At 42.2% G+C, this 18334-nt stretch overlaps 1 long non-coding RNA gene across 1 annotated transcript in view; it reads left to right on the top strand.

Moving 5' to 3' along the window:
• Positions 1–1051: 1051 nt before the first annotated feature.
• The window catches only part of LOC128137530 (uncharacterized), a 37221-nt gene continuing 19938 nt past the window's right edge, over positions 1052–18334 (top strand). The window contains exons 1-2 of the long non-coding RNA XR_008233720.1: positions 1052–1108; positions 17140–17190. This is a non-coding gene — a long non-coding RNA (uncharacterized LOC128137530). The remainder of the gene's footprint in view (positions 1109–17139; positions 17191–18334) is intronic.

Genomic DNA, 18334 nt, shown 5'->3' with positions numbered 1-18334 from the left:
TAAAAAAAAAAAGGAAAAAACCCCTACGAGAATAAAAGACTTTTAGGATACATATGGAACCTAGTTCCTTTATTAAGACTTAATTATTGGGCTTGCACAAGCAATAATTTTATTCAGTCTCTCCAAATCTCAGGCCCCCAAGTGTGGGGCCCTTTGGGAGATGGTGTGTGCCTGCAGCCATGTCCCTTTGGTTTGCATCAGTTTAGCTGGCCACCAGTGCAGGATCCTGGCTGCCAGCTGGACTCGCCATGCAGCCTGCGCTGTGGTGCGGTGCTATTCTGCTTCCCACCCCTCTGAGTGGACGATACGGATTTCTCGTGTGTTATTTTCTTTTCACTTACTCAAACTCATGGTTAGTCAGAAGCTAAAGGTATTATTATTTCATGATGCTGATCTTCATACATAAATATTAGATCTAAGGAGCTAAAACTGGAAGGGAGGTAAAAAGGTCACCTAGTTTCTTGATCTGTTCTTGCTGCCTTTTGAAGTTATTAGGAATTTTGTCACTGTGTCACAGTGGGAATAGGAACAGTTTCTTTTATGATCAAATAAGACTGGCTTTCCTATAATTAATGTCTGAGATCTGAAAATATTGTACAAATAATGAGTATGTGTATATACCAAAGCTGTGTAAATGCACATATACTGCTTATAAGGAAACCCCACATGTACTCCTTGTAACGAACGCACGTATTACACTTACCATTTCCCCTTTTTGTCTAATGGCTGTAATTGTAGTTAAAATTACCTTCTTGACGCACATACTTTAGTGGCTGCAATGGGCATCTTCTTGAGGAAAGACCTTTTTTCTTATGTAATACAAACTACTGAAAGATGGGATTCACATCTCCCCAGCTCTTTGGTGACTTCACATTGTCTGCACAGCAGTATAGTCCTATCAGTAAGAGATACAACGTTTCTCCTCTAACTGCCAGCATAAATCTGGAACACCACTCCTATGAGGAAAGGCCGAGAGAGTTGGGGTTGTTCAGCCTGGAGAAGAGAAGACTTGGGGGACACCTTGTTGTGGCCCTTCCGTGCTTAAAGGGGGCTTATAAGAAAGATGGGGACAGACTTTTTAGTAGGGCCTGTAGCAATAGGATAAGGGGTAATGGTTTTAAACTGAAAGAGGGTAGATTCAGACTAGGTATAAGGAAGGGATTTTTTGTGATGAGGGTGGTGAAACACTGGAACAGGCTGCCCAGAGAGGTGGTAGATGCCCCATCTCTGGAAACATTCAAGGTCAGGTTGGACAGGGCTCTAGGCAACCTGATCTAGTTGAAGATGTCCCTGCTCATTGCAGCGGGGTTGGGCTAGATGACCTTCAAAGGTCCCTTCCAACTCAAACTATTCTATGATTCTATGATAAATCCATAGTGCAGGCTTGAACAGTAAAGCTTGCATAAAATGTGTCAATTGTAAGGAAGTTACAACCCGTTTAACCCTGATGCAGCTGTGGTGGTGCACCTTTGTGACAGCAGGGAGCAATCAGACTGGCTTCTGGTCTTCAGCGATACTATGGTATCCACATCAGGGCTTGTGTACCTGTAACTGTGTGGGTAAAACCTCATGCTTGCAGTGACGTTATTAGTCTACTACAATTTTTTGCTGTGGACCAAGGTACCCATGACATGGAGTATGTTAAAGACCAGTCCCTCTTCTGGGGTGAATCTGGGTAACTCTGCTTTCAGAGGAGACTCTGTACAATAGAGGCTGTAGCTGGCTCCTCATGAGGGGAGAGTGTGTAACATAAAAAGAAAATACGTGGAAATAAACTGGCTTACAATTACTTACAATTAAAAAACCCACCTGGGCATTTATGTTTTTATTATGTTTCTTAGAGTATCTAATCCATATCTATTGAACAATACAAAAGGTGGTTGCTGACGGGTGGAAGTTTCTCCATGGTAAGGAGGGAATAAGCCCATTTTCTGCCCTTAACTCTCCAGAAAATACCTGCACAGTTTCCTGTTTTGTCTTCTGCTGGCAAAGAGTCAGTCTATTCATCTATCAAACAAAAGAGAGAGGAAATGTAATACTAGAATCACCTTTAACACAAAGTGGTAAATACAGACCACCCCCAAAGATATAACACCCCTAGACTTTGGGAAAGATGGTAGTCAGGTTCAGATATCACAGCTTAGACTCATTTTTGCTTAGTACTGTTTTTAACTCCCACATCACAGAATTCTGCATATTCGTTTCCTGTATTTCTGTTTTCAGTTCTTCCTATTATCAAGCCCTTTTAAATTTGAATTTTATTACAATATATCATAGCAGTACCATTCACTTGATGACAGATTTTTTAAATCACTTAGGGTTTTTTTTTTCTGATCAAAGAGCTGCCACAGGAAATCCGATAAACTATCGGAGACTCTTTCCCCTGGAGTCAGTAGCATATTCATATTTTTCATATTCGTATTTGCTGTCATCAGCCACAGTTCTCTTTCAGATCAAGGGAAAGGGAGCCTTTTTTTATGTGGGAGGGTAGGATTGAACCCAGCAAACTTAAAATGGGTACCATTTGTGTTGCTTTAAATCATCCTGGTTTTAAAAATCCTTTAAAGTTTTTCATTTTCTGTATGACCAGAAAACAACCAGTTCATCTCCATGTTCAAAGTGATGAACTTTGGAAGAAGCAAATTATCATATGTTGTTAATTCTCTATAAACAACAATCACATATCCAGCAGTCAGCTGGCTTGAATTAAGGCGTTACTAAGCTTTCATGTCTAGAAAATGTTATGTGCATTGCTTTGAAAGTGTAGAATAAACGCAGCAGTTTTTAATTTTTTTTGAATATAAATGCCTTTCCTGTATGCCTACATGTGATTATTTTTTTAGGTACAAAGAGATTAAAAAAGGGGAATGTTTGGGGAGGTCTGCTGAGATCTACCAGTCTCTACTTACCCTTCACTACACCGTGCCAGGCACCTGAAGCAGCCTCTGGGGCAGGTATTTGCACCCCTGGGTGTGTGTATTAGCAAAGCACCATCAGTCTGAAGCCTTCTGCAGCAGAGAGATTGCTGCACTGGGATTTACAAGCTCCCAGCTCTAGCTTCAAAGGAACATCATTATTTTGGGGAATAAACTCTTGTAGCAGTGGGACTTGACTCTGGTGCCTGTTTTGGGTAAGGGTTTTTTGCAGATGTAAGATTGAAACTGAACCAAAGCCCTATTTTTCTTTAGCTTAGTAAGGCTAAAAATGTCCCAAGAATCATACACTGCCCTCTAATGCCAAACACTTCCAAGATATGAATGTTAAAGAACAAAGCCTTTGCACAAGGAGCTGTTGTTACACTGCACTGCTTGAGGGAGAGGTCTGCTTCTTCACCTCTGCCCTTGAGCAAGCAGCGTGGGATTATCTGTGTCAAAATGAGATGTGTAGCTACAGCTTACAAAGAATTGGAGCTGTCTTTGGTGTGTTGGCACAGGCCATAAAACATTGCTGGTGCTCAAGACCTGCTCTTCAGGGTTAATGGTGTCACAGTGGCAAAGCTATAGCTATGTCAGGTACCTCTGCTATGCCAGCATTTTGTCTGTTATCATTAATACAATACAATGACATCCATTACTGCCTTCAGGGAAAACAGTGAAGGGAAAAGGTGTGTGCTGTCACAGCAAATGCACTCTGTGATTACTGCTCTGGCTCCAAGGGGGACTGCAGTTCTTCCACTGACTCTCCTTGCCTCAGTTTTGGGCACAAGTGGTGGTGGAGTTACCCAGCCAGGACCCGGGACCTTCTTCTCCCCAAGCACTTGGAGTTCTTCATGGCAGCATGCCCTGAGCTCTGTGGCTGCAGAAGAGCCTTGCCTGCCTTTTCCACACATCTCTGCTCTGCCTGAGCCCCACGTCACTGGTTCTTTACAGGCACGTGGGGCAAAAAAGTGGATGTGCCCCCATGAGGTATTCCTCCCCAAAATTGCTGTGGCCCCTAGTGCCTGAACAGAAAAACAACTAACACAAATACAGTTTGGTATTTTACTTTTCTGGCTATCTTAAAAACCTGGAAAGATTCTGGGAGCTTTATAATAAGTGACAGCAAATTCTATAAACATCTCCCATAGAAAGCCTCGTTTCAAACCCTGAAGTACACAGGCTAAGTGTGCCCCCAGGGACTGCACATTGTTTCACAGAGGCTTAGACCTGAAAATCCCAGAAGCTGGGTGCAACCTTGCTAAAATTAATCCTAGTTGCTTTCAAGCTGCCTTTAGCTTAACCTCTGTCATGATATCCTGTTATGAGCCGGTCAAGAGATTTAATAAGAAAGAAAGAAAAAAAGGAAAACTGGCATTTTTTCTGAATTCAGAGTGATCTGATATCTAAGTACTCCCAGGCAGATAGGAGGAGGATGGATAATGGGAGGGAAAAACTAGAACTTAGAGACACCGATGAACATCAGAGCTGTTTCATACCTAATAAGCCATGCTGCTTACAAGGTGGTTTTGAAAGTCCCTGTTGATGGGAATGTGGTGCAGGCTGTGCGAATTGGGCTTGCAGGACACCATGAGAGGTTGTGTGAAGAGTACTGGTCCCATATACAGCGAGGCACCTCTTTCGCTTCCAGGACTGGGCTGGCCCTGCTGTGTTTGAGCAGTGATGAGCTGGAGCCTGGCTGAATCCACGTTGCCCCTGAGGAGAACTAGCATCTTTGTAGATGCTAACTTCCTTCTTCATGTGCCAAAATGAGGTATTGGACAGCTAATTCAACATCTTTGGGTACTATGCATATGCTGAGGTGAAAAGAGGTGCAAGCAGTATCCTCTGTACCTCTGGACTGTTCCACCACATACTTAGCTTCAAATGATGCTTCTAAATTAAAACAGCATAGAGAAGAGCTCGTGCCCACTTGGTCTAAAGGTTTGGGGAAACACTCCTTGGGGAGTTAAGGGTCATTTCCCAACTCAGCTGACATCAAGGAGCCCAAGAAAGCTCCCTTGCTTTGGTTAGTTTGTTTATTCTTACCTCTATTTTTGGAGAAAACCCTAATTTATAAACCTTCAGACTGCAATTGAGTGAAATTTGATTTCAGCTCCTCTTTTGTTCCAAACCATCTACTCCATCTCCACTTGTCTTTCAATATTTTTAATGTAGAAGGTAGCAGAGCAACAAACATGGTCTTGTTGCTCTTGGTAGCAGTTGCACTAGAGGGTTTGGAGTGACAATTGTCCTAACCTCATGCCACATCTAGCATGGCCTCTTTTGTTTGTACTTTTAGCCACTGCACCATAACAGGAGTCATTTTTTTTAACCTGATGTGCATTTGACTGGTCTGGCAAGAGCTTAACAGCCTTTGAGAAACAAATCCAGATTTTGTTTTTGCAGTGACTGAGGTCTGTGTGCTCAGCTAGTGTGGTGGCTTCTGCTGTTGCTTTCACACTGCGAGGAGAAGAGAATGCTGTTGATTTTTAAAAATTATTTATGGTAAAAAGAATTTGTTGGCTTCCCCTCCTTTCCTCTGTGCTGCAATGATTCTGACTGCTTGTCTATTCCTACAGGTCGATTTTTTGGTTAGGTTTTCTAATGCCTGTTGATGACAAAGGCCAATTTTGTATCAGTGTTGGGTTTTGTTCATGGTGACTCTATTTAGTGGTGGTTAAACAATTTTTTTCTTGTTTTGCTATTTGAGGCTCAAGTCATAGGCTTGAGAGGAATTTTAGAACTGTTGTGCCTTGGGAATTATTAAACAGTTAAGAAAGGAAACTGGAGTAGTATGGCATGAATAAGCACACAGGATGATGGTGAGACATTCCAGAGTGCTCATCTGGGCTCTACCACAGAGGTTTCTCTGTGGTTGACCGCAACTTGTTTCAGTTCCTTGACTTTTTTGTGCCGCTTGTAAAACAAAAATTTGAAGAGTAAAGCTTATTCTACCAACTCTTATCAATACCTGGAAGTCACTGAAACCACTCAAGAACACTTAATATATACTTGAACTACAGAACTAGGTCTTTAGTGACCTCATCATTTTCAACTGGTTCTGCCAGGCTTTTGGCTTCCTAACACTACTCCAAATAAAAATTGTTAGCAGTGATTTTTTTGACAATAATATCATCAAGACTACACGCAGAAAGTCAGTTGAGCAAGAAGGCTGTATTGATATGTAATTACTTTTCAGAGCAAACATGCACTTACTCGTTATTAAAAGGCTATTTATGTCTGCTTGCAATTTTCTGGAAACATACCCATATCAATTAAAAGAACAGTATTTGTTTTGATTGCTTCCTAAGGGGAATTTGTGGTGGTGCAGCCCCCGCCCCTGGGCCACGTTGTGATGTCAGGACAAGCCAACATTGTGTTCTTGTGCAATGAGTTGGGACAATCTGGTACTTTCTTATCCTGGCTACAGTACAGTGAGTTAGGATGATTAGGCACTCCCTAACTGTACCTGAAACTCCTGCTGCTTGGATCATGGCCCACCTTGGAGGGTGCCAGAATTACCTGACAAGAATTATGGCCAGAATGGAAATACATTGACCAAAGTCAATCATCGCATGGTCCTATAAATAGTGATCCTAAGTGAGACCCTTTGAGGTCTCCAGGATCACAGCAGGCTGTGACCCAGTATCTCCCCCTGAGCTGGGATGCTTCTCAGGGTAGATTTCGCGAGGATTTTTTAAGGGTAGATTTTGCGAGGATTTTAAGTAGTAGATGTCACAAGGAGTTTAAAAAGTAGATTTCACAAGGATTTTTAAGGGTAGTTTCGCGAGGATTTCCAAGATTGTCTGCTGACAAATGCTGACGAAGGAGAATAGTGAGTAATTCACTACAATTTAATTTCACAAGGTTTTTAAAGATCATTTAGTACCAATAATTTACTGTAATTGGCAAAGAGAGAAATCTTGATTATAGGTTAACCTCTATATCTGTGTGTGTGTGTGATTTGATTTTAGAAACTTCGTAGTGTTGACAGCAAACTTTATTGAATGACTCTGATAATTGGCTGCTGATTAAGTATTGTTAAAAATCATATACCTAATTTTGTAGTTTACCATAATAGCGTTAATAAATCTTAAATTGGTGCTACCTCAAAGTTGTAGAGGATCCATAATCACTCATTCCCCATAGTAATTTAACGGGAGATTTTCCTTACCTTTTGTATCCCTTCTATCAGGCATAGACTGTTGTCCAAGTCTGAGACTAAGTTTGGATCCAGCCATACCTAAATGCCTCTCTGAGATGGAGTTTAGAAAGCAAGGGGCTCCATTCTGAACCTTGTGACTCAACGGGAGGTTTTTCCTACTCTTGCGTTAATTCCATTAGACATAAACTGTTGACCAAGTCTGGGACTAAGACGGGATCTAGCCACACCTAAGCTCCATCAGTTTTGAAAGCAAGGGGGTCCATTCTGAACCTCATGACTCAACGGGAAGGTCTCCCTTACACTTTTGCATCCCTGGTCTCTCTGTGACTGATTCTAAATAAATTCTAACTTGATTTCCTTTTGTAAGTTTCTTCCATGTAGTAAGTAATAGAGTGAACCTTGCCATTGAACTTTGTTAAGTTGCACTTTTTACAAATTCGCATTAAAATCACCTTTTGCTAATACATTTTACTGTGATTCCTTAAGTGATCTAAACCACTCTATTCACGACACAGTTGCAGGTTCCTTTGCTCTCATTCAGGTGTGCCTAATGCTACTACCTCTGCAGTACTCCAGGCTTTCATCAGAGTGTGTCACCTCTCTTCATAAACTGCTGCTGGGAGCTTCATTCATTAATAGGACACTAACATATTAATTCACATCACAACTGTTTTTCCTCAGGAGCTTGCTAGTTGCTGAAAGATAGCTGCAGTGATTACATTTTCTGACTCAGTTACTTGTCTTCCTGTTGGTTATAGAAATGCATTTTTATTAGGCCCCCTATACAGCAAAACTGAAGACTATTGCTGTTCTTGAATGAACCCTGATTTATAACTTGTCATGTTATTATCACTAATGAGCTAATAGGGTTAGCAACGAGTCCTTCCTTCATCCCTAAGTGTTTATTTAAGGCATTTCCTGAGGGTAGGACATAATGACAATCCATAGCAAGTTAATTTGATTATTATATGGACCATTAATAACTCTTTAAATTGATGCAGCAATGAACAGTATGAAGCTTTGCTAAGCATCATTTGGGACCCTCAAGTGTGGTAACTCCCCCACACACCAGTAATCAACTAATTGCCATTCATTATTACCACCAGAATTAGGATGCAGTAGCTATGCTTCAGTAATGAGAAACATTTTCCTCTGCTGATTTTAGGTGGTGGATGATGCCCAAATGCATGTAATGAAAGTACTTGAACAGAAACTAGTACTTCTGTTGCCCAACTCTGAATGTTTTAATGGCTAAATTTGAGGACTTGGGGATGAAATTAATTCACTTTCTTTTTGGAGCAGAACATCACAATACATGATGTTACTGAGCGTGGCTGCAAACCTAAAGAGGGAGATTTTCAATTGATTTTTTTTCTCTTTCTGTCCATGCTTTTATCAGCTAAGTACTGAAAGATGTCACACAACTGCCTCTTCCCTTTGCTGCAGTGAAAAATGCATGATGATGAGGTCTGCTAGCCACAGTTTATTTGTGATAGCTAATTGCGTACTCATGTTAGTTGTGCCCCCTTGCTAGGTGTTACAGATCCTGGACATGAACTTGGTACACCACAGTATTGTGAATAAAGACAGAACTTTGTTACGGCATTTGGATTTGATGAGGGGTACATGGGCCACTGGGTTTAATTCAAGTCAGTCTTGGAAAATCGTTGAGACTGAAAACACTTGCAAAAGAGTAAAACATTTCAAATTTTCCTTTTGCAGTTTGCCCTGTGATTTCTTGTGAAGTCTAGTGCAGCAGGATCCAACCCTGTTACTATGCTACCTTGCATTACTGCGTTGAGGGTAAAATGTCACGGCCTTTGCCTGCACCCTGCCCCAGATGGGTGAGGTGATGTTTCACCCCTCAGTGACATGAGGTGGGCCACAGGATGGGCTGCGTCTGTGGTTTCCAGTCCCATGACTCTTCTACTCTTGTCATGCTCCTGTCATGTGGCTGGAAGTGAAACTCTATGGCAGGACCTGTGCCAGATGGTGTTTTTCTGAGGGAAGGCCCACAGGGCGTTTGGGAAAGAGGTGGTGTGGCGTGGGCGGGTGAGTTTTCCCAGTGACCGGAGCTCAAATCCCCACCTGTATCATTGCAGCTGCTGGATCAGGTGAACACATTGAGAGCAGAAATGGAACTGCAACAACCGAGCTTAACCTGGTGTAGATGTGTTGTACGGTGGCTTGCTGCCTTGTCTGCAGACACAGGTGTGCTGTTGCAGACAGGAGTACAGTTCCTCTGCAGTATGGGAGCCTGAAGCATTATCCCTGCTAAAAATGCCCGTGTCTCACCCCCAGAAAGCTGTTGCGCACCCCTTTCCCTGGTTGCATGAGATGGGTCAGAGTGAAGGTCCCTCTAGCCCAGAGTCCTGTCTCCTAGGTTCAACTTTGGTGGGTGCTCAGGTAAATAAGAGTTGGTAATGTACTAGGTACTGAGGCTCTCCAGCCTCTCTCTGCACTCAGGAGGAACAGGCAAGAGTTCACACAGATGTTGGTTGCTGGTTTTTGTATTATCCTCTCAGTTATGTAGTTCTTACGTGATTGGTTTCATTAGAGTAGCAAAGAAACCTTTACTGAAACTTGCACCTCCACTGGCTAATTTCACTTCTCAGTTTTTATTTTAGCCTCTGTTTTATTTCAGCCTCATGTTGCAAAGTTAAAGGACATTATTTCTTTTCGGTAGATGCCCAGTGGGTATCAGTCAGCAGAGCTCTGTGGAATCACTTTGTGCTAGCTGAGGATCTGACCCTGGAAATTAAAAATGTGGTGGAGCTCCAAGTCCTGTGCAAGCTTTCAAGAGTAGTTTCTCCAGTCCTGAGTGACATGTCAGATTGCCCAGTCTGACTTCATAGACAGCGCTACATAGCAAAATAATCAACTTAATCTCATCAGGACCAGTGTGATGTGAACCTGTGTGATTGTACCATGCTGATGTCTGTGCTCACTGATTACCAGGAGTGGAGCAGGCGAAGCCAGTACAGATAAGATGCTGTTTCCATGCACTGCTGCTGTATTGTTGCTGCAGAAGCTTGTAATCTGCATCCACTGAAGGCAGGGGCCCTAATTAATTTAGAGTTTATTTAGCTGCCGTGATCATTTTTTACTGTTGACATCCTTGGCTATTCGAAAGCTTCCAGCTTTGCTGTTCTTTTACAGACATTTGTAGCAGTTGTTTTGCCACTCTGTTGCTCAGTTTTTAAGGGACTGGTGGAGCAGATGCTCAGGTGGCAGAAGTCAGTACAGTTTTTACCAAAGCAGTAAAGCTATATTGACTTATGCTAGCTGAGTTTCTGGCTTTTTTTTTTTAACATTAGACTGGATGAAAAACCTTTTGGGGTATCTCAAGCATGCACTTAATTCAGTTTCTTTTTGAGTAAACTCTTTGAGTTACATGCCCTTTTAGACAAAAGCTTCAGTCCCAAGTTACGTTGGCATTAGTGTATTCCTTACTGGCTGAGTTTAGGAAAATCCACCTGAATTTTTTTTTCCCTATTAGCCTTTTTTTTATCAGGTTGGCAGCTTTTCTGTCCAGTGACTGACTGCTCCTGCTGTAACAGTGACTAGTCGTGCTCTATAGTGTAAAGGACTGAAAAAAAATAACATAGTTGTGTTGTAAGGCTACTTGTAGGGATCTTCAAAATATGAAGATAACGGAATGTGCACCATGCCTGTGCAAAGGCAAGTGGAGAAGCTACTAGTGTTGCTGAGGTCTCTCTTAACTGTACCTCTCTCCTAGAGCAGGGGGAAAGTATAGAGGTAAAAGGGTTGTTGATGACATTTGCAGGATGCCACATGTCTGTGTGGTCCTGGTTGTCCACAGCCCCTGCTGGTGCAGTGGGGGTGCTTAGAAGGAGGAAAGGGGAAGTGGCAGCCATGGAGGAAGAGGAGGACAACCTCCAATCTACACTGCTCCATTTCAGTGGGATGCCAAGGACTTCACAGCCAGTGAAGTAGCAGCAGGTTTCCTTCCACTCTGTAGAACTTCACTAAAATATAGAGAATATTGGTCTGTTAGATACTCAGCTGACTTGTGAAGTTCTGAAAAATTATAACTACCCTGCCTCCTCCGCGTAGTCAGGAGCCCTGCAAAGTCAATTTACCCTTTCATTTTGATGTTGAGGTCCTAAAGGGTGTATGGGGTATGTGCACAACCATACCACTAGGCCTTGATGGCACTGGACTTGAGTCCAGTTTGGAGGTGGTCAGGTTTAGGAGCAGGTCTGGGCTGGGTGGCTGCTGAAGCATGCTGCTGTCTCCAGCTGGCACCAGCAGCCATGGGGTCAGGACTGTGGCAGGAGTCGTGTGGCACACACGATGGGGCTGTGTGTGGTACACCAGGGAATGGCAGCTCGTCTGAGCTGTCAAACAGGACCTGTCTGCTAGTCTGTTTTTCCTTGCCAGGTCACGTATATGACTATAACGTCCCTGACTGTTGTACTTATGCACTTCTACATGGGTCTGCTTAGTTTCTGCATCTTAGGAGACCTGGCTTTAAAAATAATTACTTTCAGTCTGGAGTCTTACAAAACAAAATACTTCAGAATTTCTATGAAATTGGAAATACCTCACAACTTAAAAATCACGGTGTCTTACTATAATAAGACTGAAATGCTCTATGTTACACTTTTTTAGAATGCTAAGCTTCAGTGGACTATGAATTGTTTTTTTTTTTACCATCTACTCAGTGCTAGCATCTCGATGAAATAAGATTTATAAAGCAGAAATCTTTAGCTGAAATGTCCTGGGACAGCAGTGGTCATAATCTGTAAGGCATAAGAAAATAACACCCAGAGAATGTGTTTGGAGTTAGACAAGAATAATGGATTTCATCCTATCAGCCACTTATAATCTCCTAAATGCCAAGGACCATCCTGTATTCCAGGCACCTCAGTTGATCAAACAGGGAGAAAGTTTTCATATTATTTTTACAATGCTTTTACTTTCCCGTTTCTTAACATTTTCTTAAATTTCAAAAAGTGAAATTCTCTTGCAATGAAAAAGTGTCCCAGATCTGCCAACTTTAACTTTATGATGCATGTTTAGGTAAAAGGATTTCATAGATGTTATAACACCATATCCATCACAGCTTTGTGGTAGTTCACATGTTTCTGCTTATTTCAGAGCAACTCTTGCTAATTTCTCCAAATTTTCCCGTTATTTCTCCAATAATTGCCAGATTTCATTTTGAGAGAGTATAAAAGACATGCTTCATCTTCATGTACCAAAGCAAGGATGTGTCATTCATATACTTCTACCTACCTCATATATGAGATACCTGCTCTGGACCTATAGATATCTACACTATAATTTTTCCTTTAGTTTCTACTAAGCAAGTTGATTTGCATGGTACTGCATGTTATCTCAGCTGTTTGAAATAACATCATGTTGAAACTTGGCATACAGCTTGCCAACTTGGAATCACATTAAAAAAAAAAAAAAAAAAAAAAAGAGTATTGCTTTGATCCCTTTGGCCAAACTTGATATGTTGCCTGAGGGTGAATTAACAGTCTCATGTACAAATTTGAGATTCGCCCCCCACTCCTCCAAACTCCAAAGACCTTTCTGGCCTTTTGATATTCTGAAAGACACTTCTGATATGGGATGAGAAATGTAATATTTGAACAGCACGATCTCTTCCTATGTAGTGGTAACTAGTGCCTAGCGAAAGCAGAGCTTTTTTACTGATTGTTTTGCAGAAGCATCCAGCATTTCAGATTAGTCCAAATTACCTCTGAACTTCTTAGGGCTGCAAAATTAGCCTAGGTAATCTTGCAAGAATGAATTGCCCTTAATGTTTCCAGTAATTTCTGGTTAGGTTTGAATGACTCCGTTAAGTGGTTTTCTCTGAGCACTGTCTTGAAACTCCCAAATCAAAGGCATATGAAAATGAGTAATAATTTATTACAACAATAAAATTGGGTAACTGCTGACTGCATCTGACAGTGGTGTGCATCCGCAAACAGTCCTCATCCCAGGAGGTAGCTTAGGTTGTTGGAGGACATGTCTTCTGCCTGGGGAGGAGATGGGAGCAGTGCTATCATCATGGCAGAAAGTGGCCAACCCATCTCCTACAGCAGCTGGTGGTAACTAACCAATAAAGGGGCAGTGACACTGCGTAACAGCTTTCTCATACTGATACTGACATTATTTTAATATATCTGATTTTTGTATCCTTTCCTGTGTGAAGGCTTTGATAAATTGAAATATTTCCTGTGTAAAAAGACAGTGGGTTTCTACCTAGCCACCAGGTTTCAGAGGGATTGCCTATGACAGAAAACACATACACTTATGGTCTGTACAGTGCTTTGAAAAAAATAGAAGAAGGGTAAGATTTTGATTCTGCTTGCAAAATGGAAATAAAAGAACTGGTGATGTGCAGCTGGCTTATTTGAGGATTGGTGCCTGAACCTGTCTTGACAGTTCAGTAATGAATCAAAATATCTTTGGCAGTCAGCAAGTTTAATGCCATTGGTGGTCCCTTGCTACAGCTCCGAGGTGCACTTGCTTGTGTTGCAGGGGAAACTGCCTGTGCCCCATCATGGACATCACCCCAAGGACTGCTGGTTGGCATCACTAGAATAACCCAGATTTTTCTCTTGTGCAGATAAGAGCCAAATTTGGCCTCTAGGATTACACTTATTGAGGCTGCCAAGCCAACTCTTCAAGTATTCATGAAAACACGGACTGCAAAGATTTTCCAAGGTGACTGGGGAGTTCTCCCCGGAAGTCCTCTGTGAGTTTTTCCAGATGAAGGAAATTTTGCATCTTGGCTTTTGCAAAGTGTTGTGCTTACTGTGTAGTCACACTTTGTCCTGATTTCAGAACCCAAATCTCTCCAGACCCTTAGTGAGGTGGTAGTAGGGACCATAAAGATCAAAATTCATGCTCCGTTAGAGCTTTCTTATGCTTGGCAGCTGCTTCCAGACCTCATTATTTAATCACTTTTTGTGGAGGTCTCTGGAGTTGTTTTCAGCCAGATTTATATTTGGATGAAGGCAAGACTTTCTTTTTAGAAGTAGGTTTGACGAAATAAATGATGGAAAGGAACTGAAAAGCTGTAATTCAGTCAAGACATTAACTTATGGAATAGCGTGTGATAGCAGCTTGATGGAATTAAGGTTTTTCTGTTCAGTCCAGAAGCAGGTAATGTTATGTCAAGCATAAAATAGTAATTTTTTTTTTTTTTAGTAATGACAAGAGGATTTACATATTTTTTTTTCAAATAAATATTATGTAGAAAATAATTCTTTCTAAATACAGATGTAAAAATAGCCTACTGTTAATTCAGACATGGAATATACAGTTTCATTATTTATATTCCTTTGGTTTTGTGTTAGTGGTTTTGGCAGTACATCTGAAAATGAAATGTTATGGAGAAAATTAAAATCAGAGATCCTCTAAAACTTTATGTATAATGGCAGGATACAAACAATTATTGTGATTGGAGAAATGAAGTTGCTATATCAGAGATGATCTGGCTGGAAACATCTGACCCATCTTTGGTAAGGAGAGTAGGAATAAAGCTCTGGCCAACTGCCATTGACCATCACGGGGCCATTTTGTGGTGGTTGTGCCCCTCCACTGCTCCAGGGACACTTGTGATTTCCGAATTCCTTTCCTCTCCCCCACAGATAGTCCCTTTATTTAAAGCACAGCTGGTGCAGGCCTCTTCAGCAGCTCAGGGAAAATTAGATTTTTCTGTTGCAATGTGTTTAGGCTGGCCAAATTCGGGGAGAAGCTCTGCAGACCTGGGTGTACTGCTGCAGTTGGGGTGCTGGGCTGGGGGTGCTGGAGTTGCTGCTCCTCACTGGGACCCATGCTCCTTCTTAACTTGCTCTCCAGTTCCTTCCCTGGGTGTCCAGCACTCTGGAGTGGAAAAAATGCCTGTTTCCCTCACCCCAGCAAGCCGCTGCCCGTGGGAGTTGTCTGCTTTGTGCGTGCACTGTCAACCCTGCTATAAAATCACATGTGGCATTTCTCTATTATAGTAGATACCCACTGGCTTGGATCTTCTTATGAGCACTTGGTTGTTCCATCTCCTAACCTTAGATGATCAGCCATTGGGTTTGGCTTGCAAGCCCCCAGATAAATGCTTCAAGATACAGTGAAAAGAAAGCACAGAGGCCCACCCTATAATCAGGAATGGATTGAAGATGAGATCCAACTCAGTCTTCCTTACACCAGCTTTATACTCAATAAATATTCACCAGGGTCCCACAGATACTGAACTCCTGAGTTAGAGTTTTGTATGGGCCAGTACATTGGTAAACTAGAATAAATCAACAAACAGTAATGTGGGATATAGATTACATTTCATTTTTGCTGCTGGAATGCTAAATGTCTTCAGTTAATCCTTTGGTTTGCCTTTCCATGTTAGCAAGTTTCTGCTTTTACACTACTGCCTCTGTGTTTTGTACCTTGTGTCCTACATAATCCTGACAGTGTGGCTAATTGCTTTTTAATTTTGATAGATGATAGATTATGCCAATCTGTTGCATACGGAAACAACCGGTTTCTGTTATCTCCCATGCTCACTGACCAAATAGATTTTGGGTGGAGTGGGCAGCTAGCTTATATCCAGCAGGACTACACAGTTGGTGCTGCTGGGATATAATATCCATAAAGAATGGTTACATTCACTGCTGCTCATCATAATGTTGTGAGTAACTGAAATCTCTTCCCTTCATTACACCTGGGCAGAGGAACAGATGAGAGAATTGCTGTTGGAAACTTCCTGAATTTGTGGTCAAATTAGATGTATTTCAGCAAGAACACACTCATTCTTGATTGAATCCAACCCACGGACAGCTAGCCAGTCTCTGTGGATTTGGCAGGGAAGCCCCACTGTTGTGACCATTTCTGGACCAGCCTCCCAGATGGAAAGCAACAGTGCCAAACCTTAGTTTCCATTGATTCTGCAGTTGTCCTCATGGCAACACAAAGCTGGTTTTGAAATGGAACTACTGACCTGTCAGCCTCACATCCGTGACTGGGAAGATCATGGAACAGACCCTCCTAGAAGCTATGCTAGGGCACATGGAGGTGATTCAAGAGAGCCAGGATGGCTTCACCAAGGGCAAGTCTTGCCTGACCAATCTAGTGGCCTTCTATGATGGAGTGAGTACAACAGTGGACAAGGGAAGAGCTACAGATGTCCTCTATCTGGACTTCTGTAAGGCCTCTGACATGGTTCCCCACGATATCCTTCTCTCTAAATTGGAGACATATGGATTTGATGGATGGACCCTTTAGTGGATGAGGAATTGGTTGGATGGTTGCATTCAGAGAGTAGTGGTCAATAGCTCAGTGTCTGGATGGAGATCATTGACGAGTGGTGTACCTCAGGGGTCCATATTGGGACCAGTACAGTTTAATATCTTCATCAGTAACATGGACAGTGGGATTGAGTGCACCCTCAGCAAATTTGCAGGTGACACCAAGCTGAGTGGTGTGGTTGACATGCCTGAGGGATGGGATGCCATCCAGAGTGACCTGGAGAAGCTTGAGAAGTGGGCCCATGTGAACCTCATGAGGTCAACAAGTCCAAGTGCAAGGTCCTGCACATGGGTCAGGGCAATCCCAAGCACAAATACAGGCTGGGGGATGAAGGGATTGAGAGCAGCCCTGCAGAGAAGGACTTGGGGTACTGGTGGATGAAAAGCTGGACATGACCTAGCAACGTGTGCTCGCAGCCCAGAAAGCCAACCGTGTCCTGGGCTGCATCAAAAGAAGCTTGGCCAGCAGGTCGAGGGAGGTGATTCTGTCCCTCTACTCTGCTCTGGTGAGACCCCACCTGCAGTGCTGTGTCCAGCTCTGGGGTCCTCAGTAGAGGAAAGACATGGACCTGTTGGAGCGGGTCCAGCAGAGAGCCCCCAAATTATCAGAGGGCTGGAACACCTCTGCTATGAGGAAAGGCTGAGAGAGTTGGGGTTGTTCAGCCTGGAGAAGAGAAGGCTCCGGGCAGACCTTATTGTGGCCTTTCAGTACTTAAATGGGGCCTACAGGAAAGATGGGGACAGACTTTTTAGTAGGGCCTGTAGCAATAGGACAAAGGGTAGTGGTTTTAAACTGAAAGAGGGTAGATTCAGACTAGATATAAGGAAGGTATTTTTTGTGATGAGGGTGGTGAAACACTGGAACAGGTTGCCCAGAGAGGTGGTAGATGCCCCATCCCTGGAAACATTTAAGGTCAGGTTGGACTGGGCTTTGAGCAACCTGATCTAGTTGAAGATGTCCCTGCTCATTGCAGCGGGGTTTAGACTAGATGACCTTTAAAGATCCCTCCCAACCCAAACCATTCTATGATTCTATGATGGCCAAAAGGGTTCAGAGATGTTCTGGGTTGCGTATTGCGCTGGTCAGACCCATAGCCCACAAGGAGCCATGCTCTGACCCTGATCCTTCTCCTGCCTCAGAATGAAGTGTAAAAGCAGCACTGATGTTAGACATGGGAAATCCACTCCATGCAGAAAAAGCTCCCTACGTGACAAACAGAAGGCTTTCCGTTGCTGGAATATCAGGATTAAGACTGAGGCATGTTATAATTAATTCAAACAATTTTAACAGTCTTTGTACCCATAAAAAAGTTATTTGTTGCTGTGTAAGCTTTATAAATTTTAGCTCCCTTTAAAGACTGTTCTCTGCAAGATAAGACATACAAACTATGGTGTTGATGGATCAGCACCTATTTTTGGTGCTGGTTGAATGACAAATTATGTCTTCTCCAAAGATTTTTGCTATATTTTACTTAAAAAAATAGATCAAAAGTGGTGTTTTTCATTACAAGCTCATTTCCAAATGTCTGAACAATATACAGGGAATAATTTATTTAATTAGTTACTTCTACCAAATGTCCAATAATAAATAGGTGAAGAAAGTCCATTATTTGCATGCTGTCATGTAACACATACCTTATGCAGCATAGCAGAGTCAAAAGACAAGTTAAATTATATAGGATATATTGCACTTTTTGCTTAAGTAAATTCATATCAATAGGCTCCACTCACCTCCCATTTGCATGAATATGGATTTTTCTTATTCAGGCAAGCTTGAGGCAAACAGTGTTGGGCAAACCATTTTCCTAGTCCTTTTGAACATCTATATGAATTGTTTTATGCTTACTTTTTGAAGTCTTTTGGTTCCCTTCCAACTGACAGACAGGCACAAAGCATCTCAGCTTTCCACCTCCTGCTTTGCTATTGCTTAAGTATGTTATCCTCATTGCATTCTAATTAATGATGATATCGCT

Source organism: Harpia harpyja, chromosome Z, assembly GCF_026419915.1.
Source record: "Harpia harpyja isolate bHarHar1 chromosome Z, bHarHar1 primary haplotype, whole genome shotgun sequence".
Lineage (NCBI taxonomy): Eukaryota > Metazoa > Chordata > Aves > Accipitriformes > Accipitridae > Harpia > Harpia harpyja.
This window is presented reverse-complemented; position numbering and strand designations above follow the sequence as displayed.